A 13582-nucleotide genomic window follows, 5' to 3' on the forward strand; every position below is an offset into this window, starting at 1 on the left:
ATAGAAAGAGCAATAAAGTGTTGGAGTGCTTTGCCTGGGAGGTGGTGGGGTCACCATCCCTGGGTTTATTTGAGGAGAGACTGGATGTGGCACTGGTGCCATGGTTTAGTTGGGGTGTTGGAGCTGCCCAGCTGGCCCTGCACCCCCTGCCCCACTGGGGTTTGGGGGGTACTGAGGGGATAAATCAGAGAAATGTCCCTCTGTCACCCCACTGGGGTTTGGGGGGCACTGAGGGGATAAATCAAAGAGAAATGTCCCAATGTCACCCCACTGGGGTTTGGGGGGCACTGAGGGGATAAATCAGAGAAATGTCCCAATGTCACCCCACTGGGGTTTGGGGGGCACTGAGGGGATAAATCAGAGAAATGTCCCAATGTCACCCCACTGGGGTTTGGGGGGCACTGAGGGGATAAATCAGAGAAATGTCCCAGTGTCACCCCACTGGGGTTTGGGGGGCACTGAGGGGATAAATCAAAGAGAAATGTCCCAATGTCACCCCACTGGGGTTTGGGGGGCACTGAGGGGATAAATCAGAGAAATGTCCCAATGTCACCCCACTGGGGTTTGGGGGGCACTGAGGGGATAAATCAGAGAAATGTCCCTCTGTCACCCCACTGGGGTTTGGGGAGCACTGAGGGGATAAATCAGAGTCTTGTGGCTGCAGGAACCAGCTCTGGGTGTTTGGGAGGGCTTGGCCAGGTCACTGAGCCCTCTGTGTCCCCTCTGTGTCCCCTCTGTGTCCCCTGCAGCAGGGCACTCACATCCCTCACCCTCCTGCCTGTGGATTTTGCTGCTCTTTGGGCTCCTGTGAGTGTTTTGCAGCCTGGCTCTGTTGGAATCCCCAAGATTTAATGTCATATTACAGCACTGCTAACAACCCAATACATATGTGGCTGAGCACACAAACCCAGCTCCTGCCACCACACAAGAAAGGACTAGCAGGGAAATTTGTATTTTGTTTCTGCTTTTAGGAAAACGCAAAGGAAACAAACAATAATGGCAGACAATAAAACAGCAATAAAAAGAATGGGGATTAGACTGCAGCATGCAGGCACTTAAAAAGAAATAAATAGCAAAATATGTCTAAATTTGTTTCAATTGGGTCTGAAAAACAAATCTGAGACAAAAAAAAAAAACCCCAAACCTGCTCCCCTCCCCAAAAGCCACAGGCTGCCTAAAAAAGGATGTTGTGGAAAGAAAAGACTGATGAATACTTTGAGAATGTGTTAACTTTTGAACAGCTTGAATATTCAAAGTGGAATAAAAATATTCCTTCAATTAAAAATTATTAAAATTAGCTCAAAGTATTTTTTTTGGTGTGTTCACTGCAAGAATTTAATAGGATCTAGTACTCAGCAAAGCTTTGAAGCAAAAATAACGTCTCAGGAGCTCATTAGGCATTAAATCCTATCAAAAAGCAGAATCCCACTATGAAATTAACACAATTTGCAAATCATTATTGCAGGTTACTCCTTCCCCTGCCCTTTTGGTCACTTTTAGCTTGAATCTGTGGTGTTGTCAAAAGCCACAATAACAAAACCCAGTGCCAGGAAGGTGGGGATTGCACCTGAAACACCCTGAGCTGTGAACAGTCACACAGAACAACAAACACAGCAGAGGCTGTCAGGAAAACCAAGAGCTACAGAGTGAAGTGAATCAAGGGATGTGGGTGAAAATAATGTTTGGGAACTTTTTATACAGTGGGAAATGTTAAACCCTGTGCCTCCCCAGGCTTCTGCTAGTGCAGTGGTGGAGTGTTCAGCCTGAGTCTTAGCACAGCTGAATTAATTGGTTATTTTATGGGATGTGTTCACTCACAAGTATTCATGAAATATGAAACACTGGACCAAGTCTCCTCTTAATGAAATGCTGGTTCTTGTTTCCTCTTGCTGAATTGGAGGCAGAGGATAAAAAAAGGCCAATCAATAAGGTCTGGAACAGCAATAGCTCATTAAAATTGGAGGCTGCCAATACAGACTGTGTCCATCACTTGAGGCACTGGAGTGGTGCTGGAAATGGCACTTTGCTCTGTGTTTGTTAAAGGACTGGTGCTGCCTGCTAAAACTCATCAGGTGTTGGCTGCCTGCAGCATTTCTGGGGCCAGAGGGAGGTGACAAGTGAGGGAGAGTCACCAGCCTGTCCTGGGGAAATGTGGAACCAGTGCAGCTGAGTTAGGGGATTCATCTCCACAGAGCCCAGCTGTTATTTTTAATGCAGTATGTGGAATATTAAACTGTTTATCTTGTTATTGAAGCCATAAGAAGGCTCTTTCATGTCATCATTCCTATTTTATTTTGTTTAGAGTCCTTCATTAACTTTTCATATGAAAGATCTGTAATTTAGATCTTCAAAGAACTTTCAAAATGTAAGTTTTAGGGACGACAAGTGCTGTATGTGTGCAGCTCTATTCTAAAGGCAAAGTCAAATTGCAAAAATACCATCAAGAATGTTTCTTCCTTTCCTTTTTTATTTATGAGTAAAACAGGGGGGATTTCTCTGGGGAAAAAAAGAATTATTCTGACTTGATACTAATCAGCACATGCAGAAGGCTAAGAGAGTGTTACCTCTGACAGGCTAAGGAATGATCTGTGGGCCAGGGCAAAAACTCTACATTAATTAGAGGTAAAGACCAGGAATACTCTGCATATAAGCAGTGGGTTTGTTTTGCAGCCCTAATTCTTAGCAATCAAAGCCCCTCAAACCTGCAGGGTTCATCCCCTGTTGGCCACAAGCACAGCCTGGTTTTCCCCTGGGACAGAGCCAGGTTTTCCTCTGGCCAGTGCTGCTCTGCTTTATTCCCCTCTTCTGCTCAGCCCTGGGAAGGAGAGAGCATTTCACTGGGAATGTCATCAGCAGCTGCAGGGCTGCACAGCAAACCCCTGCCCCACACAGTCCCCAACATCCTGACAAACACAACGAGATTTATTTTACTGCATCCCAGGCTGATAACCCCTCTTGGGTCAAGTCCCTTATTATAAACCAGTCGATCAATCCCTGAGATTGCTAAAGCATCTGGTTTCATGTTGTGATGGGGAAGCAATTAAAAGCTCAGCCCTAAACAAATTAGATTTTGTATGTTTGGTTTTACAAACATCCAGAAAGGGGTCAGATCTTTTATCACTGTTGTCAAGGGGGAGGGAGAGAATCCATCAAGTCACACAGAACTAATTTACACCACTTAGGGAAAAAAAAATTTGAGCTACAAATGGTAATCCAAGTAGAAATGTTTCATTCAGGACAGAAATGCACTGGGCTCTGCTGCAGCCTGACAGGTCATGAGTTGGTACTTGCTGAGAAATCAAAAGAATTAGGGACATGCTGGAGAAAAGGGACCTCTAACAGTGACTGGGGAACTGCTGGAATCTGGAGTTGTCTGGCCCTGTTTGTACAGCTGTCCTGTTTCTCCAGGTGCTGTTTCCTCCCTGAGCTCTGGCTGAGCTCAGAGGATCACAGTCCCTGCAGATGTGCCCAGCTGTGCTCACCTGGCATCTCCCATGGGTGCCTGTGATCTCACAGGGGCTCTCAGACCCCTGTTCCTACATTCACCCCATCCTGCTCTCAGCTGCAGTTCCCAGTTTTTGGGATTTACCCCATCCTGCTCTCAGCTCCCAATTGCCAGTTTTTGGGATTCACCCCATCCTGCTCTCAGCTCCCAGTTCCCAGTTTTTGGGATTTACCCCATCCTGCTCTCAGCTCCCAGTTCCCAGTTTTTGAGATTTACCCCATCCTGCTCTCAGCTCCCAGATCCCAGTTTTTGGGATTTACCCCATCCTGCTCTCAGCTCCCAGTTCCCAGTTTTTGGGATTTACCCCATCCTGCTCTCAGCTCCCAATTGCCAGTTTTTGGGATTTACCCCATCCTGCTCTCAGCTCCCAGATCCCAGTTTTTGGGATTTACTCCATCCTGCTCTCAGCTCCCAGTTCCCAGTTTTTGGGATTTACCCCATCCTGCTCTCAGCTCCCAGATCCCAGTTTTTAGGATTTACCCCATCCTGCTCTCAGCTCCCAATTGCCAGTTTTTGGGATTTACCCCATCCTGCTCTCAGCTCCCAATTGCCAGTTTTTGGGATTTACCCCATCCTGCTCTCAGCTCCCAGATCCCAGTTTTTGGGATTTACCCCATCCTGCTCTCAGCTCCCAGATCCCAGTTTTTAGGATTTACCCCATCCTGCTGTCAGCTCCCAATTCCCAGTTTTTGGGATTTACCCCATCCTGCTGTCAGCTCCCAGCCCCCTGTTCCTAATTCCCCCCATCCTGGTGTCTCTCTTGCCTGCCAGGCACTGAGACACAAACAGCAGCACCCTGAGCTGGGGCAGGCAGGGCTGGGCAACTCTGGTAGAACTTGGGGTCTGTATCCAGCCTTGAGTGATGCCAACACATGTTTGGGTTAAATTTCCCCTTAAATTCTGCCAGCAAGTCCACCCAAACTGCTCAGAGTAGGGACCATCACTCACTGTGCTTTTACTCATCAAGGCACAAGGCTAATGCCTTATCTTTAATGAAAGTCTCCACATGTTCCTGTACTATAAATAATAATTTAAATATTGTATGTCTCAGCTCCAGTGGCTGAGCTTGAAGTGATCATTTTGGAAAGATGGAACAGCTCTCATCTAAAAATACGTATCTGAAAAACTATTCTGGAAGAAGCCAGACTTATAAATTGATAAATGAGTTGAAGCTGGGATGGAGACCACGATGAGAGGAAAAATTCAGCTCTCAGAAGGAAGGAAATTAAAGGAGAGCAAGAGCAGTTCCAAGACTTTCATTGTTTGGAATTAAGGATTTGAGGCATAGCAATGGAACAACTGGGAAACTGGCATTCTGAAAATGCTGACCTAGATGAGGAGCTTCTGAATCCAAAAAAACATCATTAAGGAGACTTTCCACTTAACGAAAATAAGCAGGAAAAACGGATTTTTTTTTTTTTTTTTTTTTTTATGGAAATGTAACTTTGTAGGAGATTAAAGAAGCATGACAGAAACCCAAAATGAGGATTCAGAGGAAGCAGATCTCAGGCAGCTAAGTGGCTTTGATCCTAATTGATAGAAGCTCCTTCCACACCAGCAGCAAGGCCAGGCAGCAGAGCCTGGACAGGCTGAGAATCCCTCCCTGCACTGAATTTATCTGCTCCACCCAGCCTGCTGACACACTTCATGACTCAGACTTGGGGCTGGACAAAATCATACACTTTTCATAAATAAACAGCATTTTTATACCTTAAGCCTGCTTTTTTTATTGAAAAAATGTGATATTTCACGTTTTCCTGACACTCACTCTGACATATTTCCTTTAATAATCCAGTAAAATTCTAGCATAATTTTTTGCACATTCCATGTAAAGAGCAGAAAACATTTCTCATTTCCATTTGAATTTTATCACTTCACTAATACAAAAGACATGTACTTCTAAGCATGACCTACCAAAGGTCTTCGAATTTCATAGCACAGAGACCAAATTAATTGCTTTATTAATGATTATGATAAAACCACAGCTCTGCTTCCTACTTAGGAAAACCTTTTTCTCTGAGAGTCTTTATGATGTAAACACGTGAAGGTGAAAGCACTGAGCAACACTGGAGGGTGAAATCTGGGGGAGGGAGGATGCAGAGAAAGTAAAGAAGAGAAAAAAACCAGCAGAACATGGAGCAGGATCCACTTCTGTGGTCATAATGAATGGGGAGCTTTTATTTTCAGGAGCAAAAATCCTTCCCACAGTCCAACTTTTAACCCAGACACAGAGGAGATCTCATGGTGAGCTGAATCTCTGGGGCAGAAATTCATTTGAGGCACACAGAAACCAGAGAGAAGCTCTAGCACTGCAGCAGGATTTGTCTTAGCCCTAAAAAACTTCCAGCACCCACCTGAGTTTCAGTGAAAGTTGCAGCTTTACGAGCAAAAACTGCAGAAAATCACTTTGTGGGCTGAGGAATTGCTCACTTGTAAATGGAGAGAAGGAACCAGGAGGTGATGGAGAGACAGAAAATGAGCCCCTGCCTTGGCTGGGTGAGCAGAGCTGCAGCTCCAGCAGGAGACTGTGATGCTGACAGAATGCAGGCTGGAAAGGGACAGGAGGGCTGATGGATAGGAAAGAATCAAGCAAGTGAAAGTGAATAATAGAGGAGCAGACAGTAATTGTTGAAGGAGATTTGATAAAGTGTTTCAGAGCAAGGCAAGGAGCAAAGAGTCAAATGCTGTGCTGCCATAAAAGCCAAAAGTCAGGGGAAAAAAAAATAAAAGTGATGGGGTTTTTTTTCTTCCTTCTCAGAAAATGCCTAATAGGGGCTACATGAGAGAACAATCAATTGGGCTGATTTAAACTGTGTTAAAAATTATTTTTAAAATAATCCAAATTATTCCACTCAATTTAATTGGTGAATCAGCAAGATCTACCATGTCTTATCTGAGACCTGGGTGGAGGATTATGAAATGAAGCACAGAGAAGAGCAGGGTTCCCACAGGAGCCCTTTGCAAGAAACCTGAGAAGGAAAACATTAGGAAGGTTTGAACAAGAACCTTTTAGCAGGCACTAAAACCATGACCAAGATGTCAACCTTGAGGAGATCCCAAACCAGAAGAAAGGGGAGATAAGAGACAATAGATAAAGGGCCCAAATTGGATGGGACAGTACCCCTCTGTCAGCTGGAATGAGCTCAGATGTAAGGCTGCAGTTGGCCCTTCCCAGAGAAAACTGAATTTCTTTAAGTCTGGTTTTACAGCCCAGCATGGCTGTGCTGCCTTGTCCCCACCCCAAAGCTCTGGCAAAGCCCAGATCATCTCCAGCCCTGCATAATCCTGAGCCTTAACCAAGGCAGAGCAGCACTGGCATGGAACACAGGATCAAGAAAGAGTTGTTGCCTCCTTTAGAGCACAGAACACCTTTAAAGGCAGAAAATCAACTACAAAAAGAGTCTTGGGAAGACATGGAAGCAGCACTCTGAGACAGTGCAGGCTGGAGCCTCACACCTCCCAGCAGGTGTGAAACACAAGCAAGTGTAAAAGCAATCACTGATTAAAGCCTGGCTTTCCACTGTTTGACTGGCCTAGGGGAGACAATAACAGGATAAAAAGGAATAATAACAGCAATCAGCCTATGGGGGTAATTGTTAATAAGAAAGCTGTGCTGAGGAGGAAGCTCTGCCTGCACCTGCCTGTGCTCTGCTGCTCTGGGATCAGAGGGAGGGGACAGGGACAGGGACAGGACACTGTGGGACAGCTCAGGGCAGGGCAGGTTGGTCCCAGTGTGAGCAGAGCAGGGCTGTGGGTGAGGCTGAGGGCTGATGGAAGCACTGGCAGCACTCAGACTCTAATGAAGGCATGAACTGTGTGCTGGGGCTTTTTATTCTTTTTTCAGGACTGCCTAATGAACTCAGCTTTTAGATACATCAAGTGAAATATGTAAAATATGCACTACAGGGGTGAATCTCTGAGAGACCAGGAATAGACAGCACTGGGAAAACACCTGCAAAAAAACCCCAAAAAACCCAACAGCTGCATCTGAGCCTGCAGAACTGCTCAAAGGCCCCCAGACACCCCCAGCTGCCCTGCTGACAGCACATTAGAGATGACACCTCTGGTACCTGTGCCACAGTGGGGGAATCATCTCACTGCAGTGTCTCATTCTGCCACTCTAATAATGGAACTAATCATATTTACCCACCTTACAATAGAGCAGTGAAACTTAACGGGGTGCTTTGAATTCTTGGACAATGCACCCTATAGAATTCCAAAAATTGTAACAGACTCATTCTCAAAGATCCTGCAGTGTTTTATCTTACTGCAAGTGCCATGGGAACTCTCTGCCCTGAAAGTCTTTGATTAAAAGCTCAGTTTTCTGCTGCACATCTGCTTCCAAAGCATTGGTGACCCTGAGTGGGCACTGCTGTGACCAGAGGCTCCTCTCTGGTGATGCTTTTGATAAATGCCCTGCCACAGCTCTGGCCAGGTCCTTCTGTGGCCATCCCAGGACTGCAGGTAGATTTACATCCCCAAAACACAGCTGAGTAAAAAATGTGACTCCAGGGCTGATGGGCCAAACAAAAAAGTGTCAAACTGCCCCCAATTTAAGGATCAGAATTAGGATTGCTAGTTCTTTTCCCTATGCAGGAAAAATCTGCCAAGGAGTTGCAACAGAGCAATATCATGAGTATGCAGTCCTCTTTCCAGGTGGTGGAGACATCATGGAAAGCTCTGTCCTGCCTTTTAAACTTTTTGATACTCATTTTCCAGATTTGTCAACCAATGTGCCAACACCTTCATGGCTTACACCTTCTTTAAAGGAAAATAATGCTAAAATGGCAGAAACAGAAAACCTGACCCTTCATGTACAACTCACACCACCATCAGTTCAGTCTTTATTCCTCACAAAAAGGTGCCAAAAGTACAAGGGAAACTTATTTCGTCAAGTTCAAATGAAACTTATTTTATCTTTGTTCTACAGCAAGAAAGGTGACCTCCAAGTCTTTAAACTGTGGGTTTTTTTGAGTGATAGCTTTTCCTATAGCACTAGCTTATGGTGCCAGAAACTTCAAATGGGGCTGAAAATGAAGATTGCTGCACTTGCCTAAAACTCAGCAGAGACAGGGATGGACCTTGAGCACAGAGCTGATCCCAGCCTGGCCACAGAGTGAGAGCCAGGCAGAAGATGAGATGCTGCCTTGAGGAGGGAGCAGGGTGAGGCAGCAGCAGCCTGGCAGGGTGAGGGCAGAGCTGGCAGGTTTTTGGGATGCTCTCAGCAGCCACAACCTGCCCCAAGCCTCACCTGGGCACTCTGACAGGAGGGACAGTGCTGCTGGAGCAGGGGACACACACCAGGTGACACCAGCACTGAGGACAAGAGGGCTCCACACAGAAAACGTCTTTTCTGCTCACATCTGCTGCTTCTGTCCCCTGAAAAACCCTTTGAGACAAACCAGCAGCAGGCTCTGTTTGGGATAAGGGCAGTGGATTTGTTCCAAGTGCTCACAGAGGTGGGAAATCTCAAAGGCACCTTGCCCAGTTGCAGCTGGGCTGCCCCAGGCTCCATCCCAGGCTCAGGGCTGCTCCTAAACCCAGCTCAGCTGGGCTGCATGGGGCTCTGCAGGGTGCAGATTCTGCTGGGCTGCCCCAGGCTCCATCCCAGGCTCAGGGCTGCTCCTAAACCCAGCTCAGCTGGGCTGCATGGGGCTCTGCAGGGTGCAGATTCTGCTGGGCTGCCCCAGGCTCCATCCCAGGCTCAGGGCTGCTCCTAAACCCAGCTCAGCTGGGCTGCATGGGGCTCTGCAGGGCGCAGATTCTGCTGGGCTGCCCCAGGCTCCATCCCAGGCTCAGGGCTGCTCCTAAACCCAGCTCAGCTGGGCTGCATGGGGCTCTGCAGGGTGCAGATTCTGCTGGGCTGCCCCAGGCTCCATCCCAGGCCCAGGGCTGCTCCTAAACCCAGCTCAGCACCAGCACCTGGGCCTTGGCCTCAGCACAGGGCTGGCACACAGCACTGAAAATCCTGGCTGCCTCTGCTGACAACACCTGCTACTGCCTCCTGATAAGCTGGGCTACACAAGGACAATTATAAATGTCTCCAAGACATGTTAGAACCCGTGTTTTAATTTAATCAGAGAGAACAAAAAAGCACATTAATCACTGCTCTCTTAACAGCAAAGATGTCCAGATATTTGCCAAGATAGCAGCGTTTTTCCCAAACACATCAGGTACAAAAGGACAACAGCAGCCCTGGGTGGGGACAGGGCCAGGCTGAGCTGTGCTGAGTGCTGGCAGGGCTGGGACAGGCTGCTCAGCAGAGCCACCAGCAGCTCTGGCATCCCCACCCTGTGCCTCAGGCACCTCTGCAGGACACGATTTCTTCCCAGTTCTTCTGCAGGAGGAACTGAAAACCAACAAGGAATGTTCTCCAAGATGACAAGTGCACGCTGAGGCACCAATCACAGGGCTGATCAAGGAGCTCTGTGTGTGATCAAGGAGCTCTCTGATGTCACAGCCCTTCCTTGCCATTCTCAGAAGAGAAAATAGCTCTCATCATAATAATTTTTTATTTATTTATTTATTTTTACCCACCATTTTTAAATGAGACCCTTTTAGGATTGTCCTGACTCTGCTGATGGGGTTTTCAGTGGGACCTGAGGCTGCAGCTGCCTGTTTGCCTCCAGGAGATGCATTTAGGATGGAAGCTCACAGTGTATCCTGTGGAAACATATCAGCAGGTGCAGGTGCCCAGGGGCAGCCAGGGTGCTGTGTGTTAATAAAACATGAAAACCAAAACATGAAACATCTTCTCAGGTCTAAAATAAAGAAGGATCAGCTGAGAGACCTAAACACACTTTCCCAAAGACAAGGCTGAGCCCCAGTGTTACAACACCCCATGCAGAAAGGAGCAAGCACAGTTTTTTAAATCCTAAAAAACAGCTCTAAACCTCTGTTCTAAATTAATCAATCTAAATCTGTTAAATCTCTAAAAGTTGCACTGGGACCAGCTATAGCACAGCAGGGCCTGGCTGAACTGACCACATAATTTAAAACTAGGCACCTCAAAAACATTCCAAGTCCAATGGTGTAGGTGAGCACACAGACAAGTTTGTGCTTCCAAATTTGAGAAGTTAAACTTCTCAAATTGAGCTTCTTGTGACATGAGGTTTTCTTTCTTCCTACTCCTGTTATGTTTTCCTCTTTTAAATTAGCACATGCAGCTGAGTCTGGAGGAGCAGGGTAGGGAGGAAAGAGGCACTAGGTAATAATCATTTTCCCTATCTGTCAAAGGATTGTTTTTGCTAATGCAAAATGCAGGCAGCTATTGACAGAGACTGCAGAGGGATGGTTTAGTCTCCTCTCACAGGCTAGGGAATACACAGAGGAGCTGGAGGGATGCTCTGGTTTGATCTCCAGGGGACAGCAAGTCATAATGAAATGTTCAACTGAGAGGCTCAGCTGGGCACGTTTGGCTGGGAGAGGTGAGTGGTGATGGTCTCCATCAGGCTTTTCCTCTGCTCCAAACCAAAGGGGCTCTTGGCTGTTCCCTCTGTGGGGAGAGGGGCTGGGCAGCAGAGCTGGGTGGCAAGTGGGACTGTGCTTTGGTGGCCACACTCAGGTGCCACCCCTGGGCTGCAGCTGGGAGTGCTGATGTGAGAAATGCTGGCAGGATTAGAGCTGGAGCACACTGACAGCCTTGCTGAACATTCCCTTGGCTGGGCTCTGCTGGCTCGGGGGATTTAACAGAATCACTCCAAATGGAAATCCCAAAAGGCACAAGGCCTGCCTGTCCTTCAGGCTGACTGCAGAAATTTAAACTGCCTTTTGTTTTTCTGACCATCCTCACACATCCCTGAGAAATAAAGGACAATTTCCCTAAGAGCTGGTTTAGAGACTGCTCAGCACCCATCCAGTTGTGCTGTGGTACGTGTTAGCACTATCCAACCTCATCTGACAGCAACTAGAAAACATCTTTTTCTTCTGAAGCCACAAGGGAATTTAAAGAGGAAAAGCATAGAGTACAGAAAAAAAATGCAGAAAATACAAAATCAATTCATCTATGGTATTTGGCAATTCAAATTAACCTCAGTTTATTAGCACATGGCTATTCATTAATTTTCTCCTTTTACTCTTCAGGTTGGCAATGGAATGATTACTGCTTAGTCATATTTGATCAAATAAGCTATTATTGTTTTCATTCCACTTCCTCCAAAAGTCTGAGGAAAAACAGTAAATACCAACAAGAGGAACTCTCTGGAAACACAATCACAGAAAAACCTGGAGTCTGTTTCTGCATATTTTTTTTCTGGAATCACAGGTGACAGGAGGTCACCAAAGTGGGGAATTGATTGGAACAACCTCTGTCAAAAGTGCAGGGATCATGTGTCAGGGTGTGCTCAGAGCCTGGCTTTGTGTGCCATTGCAAGGATTGCATTTTGTGGCTCAGATGTGCCATGATTCACCTGCTGAACCCCCAGAGATGGCTCTCAGCAGCCTGGCTGTTCCTTGGAATCCCCAATCTGAGCACCCTGGATTACCCAGAATTTGTGTGAGCTGGAAATATCCCAGGGGGAGTGGGACAGGGAAAAGCTGGGAAGGGACCATTTCTTCATCAGCAGGAAGCTGAAATGCAGCTCTTGGGTCTCGTTACCCTTTGCTCCTGTGGCAAGTGGAGCTGGCAGCTCATGACAAATACCCTGCCCTGGGATGAATATCAGATTACTGGAGAGTGCAGAACTGCTCTGGATCACTGGTGGAGGAGCCTTGTAAAAGGAACAGAGTCACATGCAGAAGCTTTTCAAGTCCCACCGTGTGTCTGAGGGTGTGCAGAGCTTTGCCAGCTGCTGGCTCGTGCCAGTGATGTGCTGGCACACCTTGGCACAGCCTCCAGAGAAGGCAGCTGCCTGCCAGGCCTGTAACTACACCTCCTAACTTGCCAATTAAATCTGGAAGCATGAATTAAATTGTAATTACTGAATATCAGGAACAGTAGGTGAATGGCCTTTGCAGTATTTACTTACTATTCTTATTAAGAATAATAAGAATATTATATTAAGTCTTTATTTATAGGACAAAGGGTAACCCTCTTTAAACTAAGAGAGGGAAGGTTTAGGTTAAATATTAGGAATGAATTGTTCCCTGTGAGGGTGGGCAGGGTGGGCACAGGTGCCCAGAGCAGCTGTGGATGCCCCTGGCTGTGTCCAAGTGTCCAAGGCCAGGCTGGACACTGGGCTGGGAGCACCTGGGACAGTGCTGGAAGGTTCTGCCATGGCAGGGGAGCTGGGATGAGCCAACCTTTAGGGTCCCTGCCAACCCAAACCATTTCATGATGATTGTGTAATTTTAGAGGAAGGTTTTATTGCTGTCAGATTAGTAAGGGAAGAAAACAATGCAGAATTTTTAAAAAGACCTGGGGACAAGCAATGGGTAGGACCCTGAGTCTGTCTCTGCTGGCTACAACTGAGCTGTTCCTTAAGTGCATGAGTGTTTCTGGAATGACAGGTGATTATTACCTGTGAGGCAATGCAGGCTGCCACTGCTCTCCTCCCTCCAGGGAGTGGCAAAGAGCTGCTGCTGGATCTGTGGGATGTTTCTCTGGGAAGGAGCTGATTCCCACACAGCTCCCAGGAGAGCAGGGAGAGCCCAGTGCTGCTGCCAGCACAGCACAGGGGTGATGACAGCAGTGGGACAGCAGCAGCTGTGGAGCAGAGCCTGGGGGTGTCACAGAGCATCAGGGGTGTCAGCAGGACCCTGCCAGCACCTCAGACCCTGCCTGCTGCTGCCTGTGCTCTGAGCATATGCCTGCACATGGCAGGGAATACAGAGGTGGGAAGATTTTCCTTTCATGCCACACATAAAGCTGTGTATCCCCAGCCTGACTGACTTTACTGGCTCAGCCAAAATGCTTCTGTGTGCTCCCATCAGCAGGATTGCACTGGTGGTTCCCAAACCATGGGTCAGCTGGATGGGACCTGCCCTGAGCAGAGGAATGCTGCAGCCACCCCATCCATTCAGCCTGCAATTCAGGAGCAGAGGCTGCAGCTTCCTCTGGGCTTCTCCCTTGGATTATTCCAAGGTTAATGCCTAGGCACTGATAATGAGCACTGCAGCTGCAGGAGGGGTGGGAAGGAG

At 47.2% G+C, this 13582-nt stretch overlaps 1 protein-coding gene across 4 annotated transcripts in view; it reads left to right on the forward strand.

The window, feature by feature from the left end:
- SYTL4 (synaptotagmin like 4) overlaps positions 1-13582 on the forward strand; it is a 540572-nt gene that overhangs the window by 243520 nt on the left and 283470 nt on the right. The window lies entirely within an intron of this gene.

The sequence above is a fragment of the Erithacus rubecula genome (assembly GCF_903797595.1).
Source record: "Erithacus rubecula genome assembly, chromosome: 15".
Classification (NCBI taxonomy): domain Eukaryota; kingdom Metazoa; phylum Chordata; class Aves; order Passeriformes; family Muscicapidae; genus Erithacus; species Erithacus rubecula.